Raw genomic sequence first — 14607 nt, forward strand, 5'->3', positions numbered from 1 at the left:
TGGAGTTAAAGTTAGGTGATGATTTCTCATCAACAGGAAAGGTAATTGAAACTCCAAGAATTTAAGCATTTAATAAAAAATAAAAGTCATGCCAAGTTAGGATTAAAATCAGTATTTGCCGACCAGTATTTTATCTCCTATATTTCCAGTCTACCTACCGATCACACACAAGAAATGCTGAAAAACAAACACCAATCGAATCCTCAGCTCTTGTGTAATGTTTAACTTTTTTCACTGTGTGCAGTTATCATCATAATTTCAATATCTGTCTTATACCTCATTCTCACTGACCAGGTATTATACTGAAGGCCAAGTCTTACAAGAGCAAAGGGACTATTCTAGGCACATGGACGCCAGTGTATCTCCAACACCTGCTTTTACTGATTCACTTGATGTTAGTCTTATTCTTATCTGAGGCTCTCAGATACCAAGAGCTTTGGTTTATTTGAAGGCATCTTCCCAAACTGAACAAGAAGAGAAAAGTCATCCGGTTTTGCACTCACCTTTCAAGTGTAATGGACAGAATTAAAGACTGATGAAAGCACAGGAGGTGGGCTGGGGTCACATGAGCCATCATGACTGGAACCCAATGTCCTACAGGGGGGAAAAGACCAGAGAGGTAAATAAGAGCTAAACTGTAGGATTCTTTGAATGCTAGGTTGGCAAGTTTCTCTCACTAACGGTGTTAAAGCAGAAAAATGACATGATCTACCTCTTAGGAAGACCCCTCTCTGGAGAGATCTGAGCCTGGTGGTCAGGACAGTTAGGAGATAATCACTGAGCCCTTGGGAAGAGGTTATTGAGGGCCTGAAAAGGTGGATCTAATGGAGGGGGCATTACAGAGATGGACTTGACTAAACTTAGTGACTAGTCTTATAAATTTATAAATTTCTAACAACATTATAAAAATGCTTAGAGGTAATGAATATTTTTAACAAAATAAGAAAAGTATAGAGAAAAATGTGAGTATCCATTCACCTACCACCCAGCTTAAGATATAAAATGCTACAAATATAATTGAAGCCCACTATATGCTCTTCCCCAAACCCAATCCCTCCCTCTTTCCCACGGGCTACCTCTATCCTAAATTTCCTATTTTTCCATATTCTCTTTTTTCTCTTCCTCCATCCCTTTCATTGTCTGCTATAACCACTATGTTTGTTCACTAAAGAAATATTCTCTTGCTAAACCACAACTTTAAATATTTGCTTGTAGTGTGTCCACATTCTAGATGAATTTTCTAACTGGTCTCTTCCTTTTCTACACATAGGGCTTCTCCCACTATGGTTCTAGCAATCCCCTTCTTCACATGTCATAAAATTACATATTTTTCCCATTTACACCTCAGACATTTGTCATACACCAATTATTTGCCAGCTACTCTGCTAGGGGCTGGAAATACAATAGACATGGTAGGACCATTGTAATTGCTTAGTAGGTATTTACTGAATAAGTGAATAATAGACTCTATTCTTGCCCTTGAAAGCTTACAGAATAAGGAAAGAGAAAGACACAGCCACGAGGTGATAAATGATGTTAGACAGAGTAATAAAGGGCTATGGGAATACTAGCCAAGATATCCAACAAAAGGTAGTCCCCTGGTTTATTCCATGGTATATCAGAACACTGTCACTTCATTGGATGACTTGCCACTTAAACATTTCCAGACTACTACCATTCCTGCACCTTTACAAGGTAAAGACATAAAGAAAATGTGCTTACTTGCCAAGATGAGACCACCCCCCAGAAGATATTCCAGTACTGGCCAGACAATGTCCACCTCCCCCAGTGTGGAAGTGGAGAGACATCACCAGCTCATCGCCAGACGTCACCTTGAGCCCCACCTTGACCAATCCCTGGGAGCTCTGTGCATGCAAGGGCCCCTCCAGAGAGACTTCCCTGCATCCCCACCTCCAGTAGTGGGGAGCTGCCTTGACGATGATGTGGAGGAGGATCACTTATCACAGTTACCCAAAAACCACAATGGTATACCAAAACTAATGATAATGACTAGTAAATATTGAGCACTTACTATATAAGTGATACATATATAAAAATTCACATGTGGTATCTCATGCAATCCTTACAGACTCTCCATTAAACATCAGGTCTCACCCACTTCAGATCTAGGGACACATACAAACTGAAAGTGAAGGGAGGGAAAAAGGTATCCCATGCAAATGGAAATCAAAAGAAAGCTGGAGTAGCAATACTCATATCAGACAAAACAGACTTTAAAATCAAATGACAAAATCCTATGAATCTAAGCCCTAGGACAATAACACCAATTGAAAGTATGTATTATATTGGGTTTTTCTGTAAATTCAAAGTCAGAGATGCTCTTATAATATTTCTAAGAAATCAATATATCTTGAACATCATGTATTAAAACAAAGAAAAAAGTAAAAAACAAAAAATTCAGGTCTCATTATTTCCCCCCATATTTCCTGGAAAGTTTCCTAACTCACCCTCAAGATTGTCAAGTAATCTGTCCAAAGAGATAGAGCCAGAAAAGGTAGAGGTATGCCAATCTGAAAGCTTCCAATCCTTTAGGAAAATGTTATGATAATAAAAGGAAGTTTTAGTGTCATTAGCAACTAATTATTGACAAAACAGTAGTAATAATAACAATAATAGCAACGTGCCTGAAAATGGGACAGCCTGGGCAGAAAGAGAAGTGATCCTTGGTGGAGGAGACACCTACCAAATGCAAGTTTGGGGACTGTATTGACTGCATTGCTCATCTGTTTAGCAGACAACCAAGAGTAGGTAAGGACTCAGCTTCTCTCTGCTTGTCACACCAGGCAGTGGTTTCATACTGAGGCGGCAAACCCTCTGCTGTGATCTGTGTTAGTAACAGAAAATGCATTTCCATGGTTCCCTTATGGTTTCTAGAAACAATTATATATATATATATATATATATATATATATATATTTTTTTTTTTTAAGCTTGGCTGATTTTATTCATGGATTCCACCCAATAGTTGACACATTACAAGTAGCATAAGTCCATATTTTGTAATGTGTATCAACATCTCACAGTTATGAAGTATTGCATTCTAGAGTAGAAAGGTCTTTTTAAAATGATATGCATCTGTGACAATCTGGCTCAGAGCACCCAACTGTAGGCTCCTGTTGCTGATGGGAGCCAGGGTGTCCTCACTGGTCCTTGCTGGCCGAGGCCTCACAGAGGTCCCCTGGGACACCACAGAGGCAGAGTGGCAATCGGTCTCACCTCAGGTGTCAGTGCCAGTGGGTGGTAGAGGCTGCAGAGAACAATGAACTCACGGAAGAAAGGGACTTATAAATAAATTCTCAGGACATGTGGCCTATTCTTTAGTATTTTTTAGGACCGAATAATTAACTCCCTTTAGGCACAACCTTCTCAAGAAAAGTTTCCACAGAAGGTATAATATGTGAGATAGATGTTTAAGGAAAAATAAGAATTCACCAGGTGGCAAAGTGGGTGAAGGCCCAGCAGATGCAAAAACATAAAGGCATTAGGATGTTCTCAGCCTTTGTCGAGATGAGCTGTGAGGTTTACATGCATTTGTATGTGAAATCATACTATTTATCAGGTTGTGTAGGGCTTTTTCTTAAATGTTATACAAGGATTATATTTTAAATTCTTGAAATACCATTTAAAAATGGTATTCTCTCACATAGAGGGGTCCCAATTTATTTAATCATTCCTTTATTGTGAGCACTTAGGTTTTTCCCAACCTTTCTGTATTTTAAGCAAGGCTCCAAAGAATATCATTGTGTATACATTGCCATCTGACTTTTTGATAACTGATTTAGAGTGTATTCCCAGAAGTGGAAATACCCAGCAAAGGGGAACGGAAGTATATGACCTTCTGGATGTATATCAATAAATTGCTTTCCAGAAAAGCTTGCATCATCTGACTGTCCATTCACCTATGCAAGAGAGTGCTTGTTTCACTTAACCATTTCCACTTTGGGGCATTAATTTTATCAAAACTTGCTAATGTCATTGAGCTGAAATAGCATCATTTTGAATTGGTATCTCTCTGAACTTTTTCTTCCTAATATAAAATAGTCGTCATTTGGTCATTGTGAGTAGTAACACCCCTCTTCTTTTGGAAAGGGTGCTCTGTCAAGGAGAATATCAGTTTCTGCACTGCTTCTATCTACAGGCTAAAGAGTGGAAAGGAGTACTGCTTCCTAACATTGTGACCTGGTCTAAAGGGGGTGTAGGGAGGGACTTTAATTCCCAAACTTCTGCCTGGTGTTGGAGTAACAGAAGTTGCTGAGTCTGTTGTTTGGTGAGGCCCTGGGGGTGATCTGGAAGCAGAGGGATGAGAAATTGCTCATTGTGATGATGTAATTGCTCTGCGTGATGATGTAATGCTCCACATTATCTGTAGGAAAAGTCTCCTCTTCCTTATTATCTAAAAAGTACTGCCTGCCATTGGGTGATGTGTATGTGTGTGTGTATGTGCATGTGTGTTCTCTTCACAATTATATAAGTCAAATTTTACATGGTCACATGTGACAGAAACTGAACTCGAAATAGCTGAGGCAATAATTAGATTTGTTGGTGCCGGTAAATGAAACTTAAGGGCTCTATCTAGGAATTAAAACAAGGAGCACAGTCCTATCAGTTTCTTGCTCCTTGTTTAGACTTTATTTTCTTCTGTGCTGGCTGGCTTCATTCTCAAGCAGGCTTTCTCCATATACCTGTCCACGTGGCCCTCACCAGCTCCAGATTTTCAGGGACATTACTGTCCAAAATCTCAAAAGGAGAGGGTACCTCTTTTCCAATCATTTCCTCCAGGAAAAGTCCTGGAGGGGGCTTTGATGGGTCCATCTCAAAACTTTTACCCATTTTTGTACCAATCACCAAAACCAGGAAGGATGTGTCACTCTCCCTACTCTTGGAGCCAAAGAATAGGGTCAACCTCATCTGGACCACCTGGCCTAAGAATTGGGACCCATAAAAGGATGCTGGGACAGGGGTGTGCACGTAGATGTTTAACAGCTGGTTCTCTCAAGTACTAAAGAAGCCCTGATTTGTCGCAATTGCTGACTGCCGTGGTGTAAACACTCCTACTATGACTGATTGCAAACTACCAACAAGACACGTGAAAGAAGAGCTGGGAAGAGAGGCACAGCATTGGCTCCTTCACACCACTGTGGCTGGACCAAAGAAGAAGACTCAAGCAAAAAGCACCAGGTCCCTTCTGAATTGTCCTACCGAATCTTCCAACCCCACTCCACACACACTTGCTACACTTCATATACAACAAAATATTGCTACAGTCAGTTAGACCGATAAACTAGACTTTGGGAAATTACATCTTAGGAGATACCCTGATATGGAGAAGAAGATGGAACCAGGAGACAACCAAACCTTATGACAGAGAATAGAGTTTTCCTAAAGTGGGGTGGAGATTTTGTAGATAATCTACAGAATCATGGCTTTTCTTAAGCTCATCGGTAGGCTGAGATTACAAGGTTAATTGTGGCTGAGAGAGGAGTAAAAGCAAAAACCATCTGAAGGGGAGGAAAGACATCTGAGCACAGGCTCTCGCTCTGATACAAAGCAAAACTCTGCTACAGTTGGTCAAGACTGAAGCAGCACCCTCCAGCAAGATGCCCACCGCGAGCCTCACGAGTTACAAGTCAAGTCAGTTTCCCATGAGAAGAGACCCTCTTTATGCTGAAGGCACACACTGTGCTGAAAGCGAAGAGTAGAGCAGGAATACGGAGAAAACCCCTACCCCACACTAAGCACAAGCACAGGAAGCAGTAGCCACTGAGGAAGGCAATGGAGGACCATGCCACGATGGAGGGAATGATAGCTACAGCACACCTCAGACCTAACTCAAGTGCAAACTACAATGACCCAACCGCCCCACACTAACAACCTGAGAGGAGAAGGTGCCCATTTCCGGATAAGAAGAGCATTTACCTCCCTCTTTATTGTTCTTCTACATGCAGAGTCCAGCACTCCATAAAAAATTATAAGATACCCCATAAAATCAAGGGGGAAAATCGATGCATTGTTAGAAGATAAAGCAAATAGCAGGACCAAACCCAGAGGTGCCCCAGATGTTGGCACCATCATACAGGAACATTTATGTAACTACGATTAATATGTTCAAGGAACAAGTGGAAAATATGGGCAACATGCACGAACACATGGGGAATTCAGCAGGAAGATGGAAATGATCATTAAAAGTCAAAAAGAGATGCTAGAAATAAAAATCATCCACAACAGAACTCTGGCATACAGAAAGCAAAACCTGATAGTACTGAAAAGAAATATAGACATATCTATAATTAAAATTAGAGATGTCAGCACTTCCCTCCCAGTAAACAATAAATAAAACAAGTAGGCAGAAAATCAACAAAGATACCGAAGACCAGAACACTACCAAACAAGTTGATATAACTGACATTTATGGAATACTCTATTCACCCTAAAACAAGAGATATACATTCTTTTCAAGGGCACATGGAACATTTATCTAGGCACACCACATTCTCATATAAAAACAAATCTTAATAACATAAAAGGAATGAAATCATAAAAGTACCAAGATAATTTAATGGGAAAAAGATTCAACAAATAGTTCTGAAACAACTGTACATTATATATTCAAAAGAAGAGAACTTCAACTCTTCAATTGCTTCATATATAAAAATTACTTAAAATGAATCACAGATCTAAATGAAAGTGTTAAAATTATAAAACTTCTAGAAAATAATACATAAGCCCTTGGTATAGAAAAGATTTCTTAGATAAGATACAAAAAGCACAAATTATACGGGGAAATATTAATAAATTGGATGCTATCAAATTTAAAACTTCTGTTCTTTTAAAGCACTCTTAAGTAATAGAAAAAACAATGCACAGACTGGGAGAATCTATTTGGAAAATATCTGATAAATGATTTATATCCAGAATATACAACAAGGACCTCTTACAGATCAATAAAAAGAAAATAATCACATACTTTAAAATGGCAAAAAATATGGACACTTCCCCAAAGAAGATGTATGAATGACAAATAAGCACACGCAAAGATGCTCAACATTAGTGGTCATTTGGGAAAGAAAATTAAGATCACAAGCGCTCAGGAAAGGGTTAACTCAGCAGGCCTGGACTGCTCAAACCCTGCACATCCCAAAGAAAGGTCTGTGTTCAGGACTGACCCTTGGGATATTCCATGGGATATTCTGCCTGGTAAGAGTGTTTTTGTATGCCTAAGCCCCTTAGGCCATGCCATATTTGTGGTGAACACCCGTTTTTGTAGGCTCAATCCTTGGGCCATGCTGCACCAGTTAGACTAGGTAGTTTATCCTGACAATGTGAGTTGCTTTGGGGACAGGTGCCTGGGTCAGAGTAGCTGAAGTCAGTAATGCAGATGCTACATGCCTACATTACTGACACCCCAGTAAAACTCTGGACACCAAGGCTTGAGTGAGCTTCACCAGTTGGTAACAGTTTGCACATGTCACACATTGCTGGGAGAATTAAGCATATTTCCATGGGATCCCACTGGAAGGGGAGACATGGAAATTTGCACACGATTTCTCCTGGACTTCATCCCATGAATCTTTGCCCTTTGCTGATTTAGTACGTATTCTTTCATGTAATAAATTGTGACCGTGAGGAAAAGAACTTTTTCAAGTCCTATGAGTCCTTCTTACAAAACAGTGAGCCCATGGTGGTATTGGGGACCCCTGATGCAATGAGGTAATACTACACACCAACTTGAATGGCTAAAAGTAAAAAGAATGATGGGCCAATTGACAATTTGGCAAGGATTGAAAGCACCTGGGACTCTTATAGATTGTAGGTGACAATGCAAAATGGTACATACAGCTTCTTTGGAAACAGTTTGGCAGTGTCTTATAAAGTTAAATACGCTTATCATTTGACCGAGCAATCCAATTCCCTGATATCTAACAGAGAAATGAAAATAAATGTCCACACAAGACATGTTTTATCAAAAATTGCCCAAAACTTCAAATGTTCCACATCTGCTAGATAGATAAATGGTGGAATATCTATAGAATAGAAGAGAATAGAAGAGAATACAGCAACAAAAAGGAATAAATTACTAATACAGGGAACAAGATGGATAAGTCTCAAACACGTCATGTGAAACGAGCGATGCACGGAAAACCGCATGATCATACAATATGATTAGTTCAGTTACGCGACACTTGGTAAAAAGCAAAACTGTAGAGACAGAAACCAGATCAGTAAATGTTGGGGGGGCTGGAATTGGGAGAGGGAATATTGCAAAGGGGCATTAAAACTTGGGGTAGCTATTACATGACTGTATGCATTTTCCAAAAAACAAAAGGAACTTGTGGGTCTAAAACGAATCCATGGCAAATATGTCTGATAAAATACGTTTTCTAATTTAAAACAAAATTAAACAATTGTATACGGAGAGTTAGATAAGATGTTCAAGGATTGAAACTATTGCCTAAATTCCGTGTGCTGACACGGTTCGCCGAATAAATGGCTAATCACCCGAGAAGAAAAGTCTTTGCTAAAGTATGCATAACACCCCACCATAAAAATACATCCTAATTAACTGAACCATTTCTCTATTGTAGGACATCTCAGTATTTTCCAGTGTTTTACTATTATAAATTATGTTATAAGAATATACTTACACAGGTCGTTTTCCTATCTTTTAAGTTTTTTTTTACATAACTTTTAGTTTTGAGTGTTTCTTCTTAGAGAGATTACAGAATCTCTTAAATTTCTTTTTTTTTTTTTGGTTTTCTAGTTTCCTTGGAAAAACCCATGAGTTTTTAAATTTCTCTGGAATTTACTAAGATCTAATTGTTTTCACTCTATCACTGCTTTTAATTCAGAAAGCCATCTTCATCCAGATATTTCAGTTAAAAACTTCCTTGCTTCCTACTTGGCATCTCTTTTGGGACCTATAAGGACTTGGCCAAAAGTTACAACTATTGCCACTGTTATCACAAATATAACTTACACACTGCTTTGCAGTTATCTGTTTGGCAGACTTTCCCCTTATATGGGAAGATTCTCATGAGAAGATATCACTCTCCATTCATCTCCCTGTGTTTCCATCTCTGACCACAAGTGTTTGGCACATGATAGGGACCTGACAAGGGTGTCTTGAGAAATAAAGGAGTGATGGAGGTCTGAACAGCTGGGCCTTATGCCTACCCCTTCCACGGCCACAGTGCGAACACAGGCCTACTCTCTGCACTCATTTATAAAAGCTAAACCCTGCTTCTCAGCATGTTTTAGTGTAATCCTAAAGAAACCAAGCAAATCTAACCAGAGAAGCATTTGAGTTGTATACGCTTCTTTGTGTTCTCCCTTCCACAACATAGGACGGCCTCATTAAATTACTTGCAACGAAGGGGTTTTCTTTACTATAAGACAGTGTAGAGTGGGCCGGAGGGAAGATGGCGGAAGAGTAAGACGCGGAGATCACCTTCCTTCCCACAGAGACATCAGAAATACACCTACACGTGCAACTGTTCCTACAGAACACCCACCGAACGCTGGCAGAAGACCTCAGACCTCCCAAAAGGCTAGAAACTCCCCACATACCCGGGTAGGGCAAGAGAAAAAAGAAAAAACAGAGACAAAAGAATAGGGACGGGGCCTGCACCAGTGGGAGGGAGCCGTGAAGGAGGAAAGGTTCCCACACACTAGAAGCCCCTTCGCGGGCGGAGACTGCGGGTGGCGGAGGCGGAAGCTTTAGAGCCACAGAGGAGAGCGCAGTAACAGGGGTGCGGAGGGCAAAGCGGAGAGATTCCCGCACAGAGGAGCGGTGCCGACCGGCACTCACCAGCCCGAGAGGCTTGTCTGCTCAGCCGCCGGGCGGGCGGGGCCTGGGAGCTGAGGCTCCGGCTTCAGAGGTCGGATCCCAGGGAAAGGTCTGCGGTTGGCGGCAGGAACGCAGCCTGAAGGGGTTAGTGCGCCACGGCTGGCCGGGAGGGAGTCCGGGAAAAGTCTGGAGCTGCCGAAGGGGCAAGAGACTTTTTCTTACCTCTGTTTCCTGGGGCGCGAGGAGAGGGGATTCAGAGCGTCGTTCAAAGGAGCTTCAGAGACGGGCGTGAGCCGCGGCTACCAGCGCGGACCTCAGAGACGGGCATGAGACTCTAAGGCTGCTGCTGCCGCCACCAAGAGGCCTGTGTGCGAGCGCAGGTCACTCTCCACACCTCCCCTCCCGGGAGCCTGTGCAGCCCGCCACCGCCAGGGTCTCGGGATCCAGGGACAGCTTCCCCGGGAGAACGCACGGCGCGCCTCTGGCTCGTGCAACGTCACGCCGGCGTCTGACGTTGCAGGCTCGCCCCGCCTCCGTACCCCTCCCTCCCCCCGGCCTGAGTGAGCCGGAGCCCCCGAATCAGCTGCTCCTTTAACCCTGTCCTGTCTGAGTGAAGAACAGACGCCCTCAGGCGACCTACACGCAGAGGCGGGGCCAAATCCAAAGCTGAACCCCGGGAGCTGTGCGAACAAAGAGAAAGGGAAATCTCTCCCAGCAGCCTCAGGAGCAGTGGATTAAATCTCCACCATCAACTTGATGTACCCTGCATCTGTGGAAAACCTGAATAGACAACGAATCATCCCAAATTGAGGAGGTGGACTTTGGGAGCAAGATATATTATTTTTTTCCCCTTTTTCTCTTTTTGTGAGTGTGTATGTGTATGCTTCTGTGTGAGATTTTGTCAGTATAGCTTTGCTTTCACAATTTGTCCTAGGGTTCTGACTGTACCTTTTTTTTTTTAACTTTTTAAAATTTTTCTTCTCAATAATTATTTTTTATTTTAATAACTTTATTTTATTTTATCCTACTTTATTTTATCCTCTTTCTCTTTCTTTCTTTCTTCCTCTCTTTCTTTCTTTCTTTCATTTTTTTCTCCCTTTTATTCTGAGCCATGTGGATGAAAGGCTCTTGGTGCTCCAGCCAGGCATTAGGGCTGTGTCTCTGAGGTGGGAGAACCAACTTGAGGACACTGGTCCACAAGAGACCTCGCAGCTCCATGTAAGATCAAACGGCGAAAATCTCCCAGAGATCTCCATCTCAACACCAAGATACAGCTTTACTCAACGACCAGCAAGCTACAATGCTGGACACCCTATGCCAAACAAGTAGCAAAACAGGAACACAGCCCCATCCATTAGCAGAGAGGCTGCCTAAAATCATAATAAGGCTACAGACACCCCAGTACACACCACCAGACGTGGAACTGCCCACCAGAAAGACAAGATCCCGCCTCATCCACCAGAACACAGGCACTAGTCCCCTCAACCAGGAAACTGACTCAACCCACTGAACCAACCTTAGCCACTGGGGACAGACACCAAAAACAATGGGAACTACGAACATGCAGCCTGTGAAAAGGAGACCCCAAACACAGTAAGATAAGCAAGGTGAAAAGACAGAAAAACACACAGCAGATGAACAAGGTAAAAACCCACCAGACCTAAAAAAATGAAGAGGAAATTGGCAGTCTAACTGAAAAAGAATTCAGAATAATGATAGTAAAGATGATCCAAAATTTGGGAAATAAAATAGACAAAATGCAAGAAACATTTAACAAGGACCTAGAAGAACTAAAGAGGAAGCAAGCAATGATGAACAACACAATAAATGAAATTAAAAATACTCTAGATGGGATCAATAGCAGAATAACTGAGGCAGAAGAAAGGATAAGTGACCTGGAAGATAAAATAGTGGAAATAACTACTGCAGAGCAGAATAAAGAAAAAAGTATGAAAAGAACTGAGGACAGTCTCAGAGACCTCTGGAACAACATTAAACGCACAAACATTCGAATTATAGGGGTCCCAGAAGAAGAAGAGAAAAAGAAAGGGACTGAGAAAATATTTTGAAGAGATTTTAGTTGAAAACTTCCCTAATATGGGAAAGGAAATAGTTAATCAAGTCCAGGAAGCACAGAGAGTCCCATACAGGATAAATCCAAGGAGAAACATGCCAAGACATATTAATCAAACTATCAAAAATTAACTACAAAGAAAACATATTAAAAGCAGCAAGGGAAAAATAACACACAAGGGAACGCCCTTAAGGTTAACAGCTGATCTTTCAGAGTTTCAGCAGAAACTCTGCAAGCCAGAAGGGAGTGGCAGGACACATTTAAAGTGAAGAAGGAGAAAAACCTACAACCAAGATTACTCTATCCAGCAAGGATCTCATTCAGATTTGATGGAGAAATTAAAACCTTTACAGACAAGCAAAAGCTGAGAGAGTTCAGCACCACCAAACCGGATTTACAACAAATGCTAAAGGAACTTCTCTAGGCAAGAAACAGAAGAGAAGGAAAAGACGTACAAGAACAAACCTGAAACAATTAAGTAAATGGTAATAGGAACATAAATATCGATAATTACCTTACATGTAAATGGATTAAATGCTCTCACCAAAAGACACAGACTGGCTGAATGGATACAAAAACAAGACCCATATATATGCTGTCTACAAGAGACCCACTTCAGACCTAGGGACACATACAGACTGAAAGTGAGGGGAAGGAAAAAGATACTCCATGCAAATGAAAATCAGAAGAAAGCTGAAGTAGCAATTCTCATATCAGACAAAGTAGACTTTAAAATAAAGACTATTGCAAGAGACAAAGAAGGACACTACATAATGATCAAGGAATCGATCCATGAAGAAGATATAACAATTGTAAATATTTATGCACCCAACATAGGAGCACCTCAATACATAAGGCAAATACTAACAGCCATAAAAGGGGAAATTGACAGTAACACAATCATACTAGCGGACTTTAACACCCCACTTTCACCAATGGACAGATCATCCATAGTGAAAATAAATAAACACACGTTTTAAATGATACATTAAACAAGATGGACTTAATTGATATTTATAGGACATTCCATCCAAAAACAACAGAATACACATTTTTCTCAAGTGCTCATGGAACATTCTCCAGGATAGATATATCTTGGGTCACAAATCTAGCCTTGGTAAATTTAAGAAAATTGAAATCATATCAAGTATCTTTTCCAACCACAGCACTATGAGACTAGATATCAATTACAGGAAAAGATCTGTAAAAAATACAAACACATGGAGGCTAAACAATACACTACTTAATAACGAATTGATCACTGAAGAAATCAAAGAGGAAATCAAAAAATACCTAGAAACAAATAACAATGAAAACACGACGACCCAAAACCTATGGGATGCAGCGAAAGCAGTTCTCAGAGGGAAGTTTATAGCAATACAATCCTACCTTAAGAAACAGGAAACATCTCGAATAAACAACCTAACCTTGCACCTAAAGCAATTAGAGAAAGAAGAACAAAAAAACCCCAAAGTTAGCAGAAGGAAAGAAATCATAAAGATCAGATCAGAAATAATTGAAAAAGAAATGAAGGAAATGATAGCAAAGATCAATAAAAGTAAAAGCTGGTTCTTTGAGAAGATAAACAAAATTGATAAACCATTAGCCAGACTCATCAAGAAAAAAAGGGAGAAGACTCAAATCAATAGAATTAGAAATGAAAAAGGAGAAGTAACAACTGACACTGCAGAAATACAAAGGATCATGAGAGATGACTACAAGCAACTCTATGCCAATAAAATGGACAACCTGGAAGAAATGGACAAATTCTTAGAAATGCACAACCTGCCGAGACTGAACCAGGAAGAAATAGAAAATATGAACAGACCAATCACAAGCACTGAAATTGAAACTGTGATTAAAAATCTTCCAACAGGGCTTCCCTGGTGGCGCAGTGGTTGAGAATCCGCCTGCTGATGCAGGGGCCATGGGTTCATGCCCCGGTCCGGGAGGATCCCACGTGCCGTGGAGCGGCTGGGCCCGTGAGCCATGGCCGCTGAGCCTGCGCGTCCAGAGCCTGTGCTCTGCAACGGGAGGGGCCACAGCAGTGAGAGGCCCGTGTACTGCAAAAGATAGCAGAGGGAGGAACACTCCCAAACTCATTCTATGAGGCCACCATCACCCTGATACCAAAACCAGACAAAGACGTCACAAAGAAAGAAAACTACAGGCCAATATCACTGATGAACATAGATGCAAAAATCCTCAACAAAATACTAGCAAACAGAATCCAACAGCACATTAAAAGGATCATACACCATGATCAAGTGGAGTTCATTCCAGGAATGCAAAGATTCTTCAATATAAGCAAATCAATCAACGTGATACACCATATCAACAAACTGAAGGAGAAAAATCATATGATCATCTCAATAGATACAGAGAAAGCTTCTGACAATATTCAACACCCATTTATGGTAAAAACCCTGCAGAAAGTAGGCATAGAGGGAACTTTCCTCAACATAATAAAGGCCATATATGACAAACCCACAGCCAACGTCGTCCTCAATGATGAAAAACTGCAACCATTTCCACTAAGATCAGGAACAAGACAAGGTTGCCCACTCTCACCACTTTTATTCAACCTAGTTTTGGAAGTTCTAGCCACAGGAATCAGAGAAAAAAAAGAAATAAAAGGAATCCAAATAGGAAAAGAAGAAGTAAAGCTGTCACTGTTTGCAGATGACATGATACTATACAAAGAGAATCCTAAAGATGCTACCAGAAA

At 40.9% G+C, this 14607-nt stretch overlaps 1 long non-coding RNA gene across 1 annotated transcript in view; it reads right to left on the reverse strand.

Moving 5' to 3' along the window:
- Window positions 1–518: 518 nt before the first annotated feature.
- LOC136792885 (uncharacterized) overlaps window positions 519–14607 on the reverse strand; it is a 38248-nt gene continuing 24159 nt past the window's right edge. The window contains exon 3 of the long non-coding RNA XR_010837465.1: window positions 519–594. This is a non-coding gene — a long non-coding RNA (uncharacterized lncRNA). The remainder of the gene's footprint in view (window positions 595–14607) is intronic.

Source organism: Kogia breviceps, chromosome 17 (genome assembly GCF_026419965.1).
Source record: "Kogia breviceps isolate mKogBre1 chromosome 17, mKogBre1 haplotype 1, whole genome shotgun sequence".
NCBI lineage: Eukaryota > Metazoa > Chordata > Mammalia > Artiodactyla > Physeteridae > Kogia > Kogia breviceps.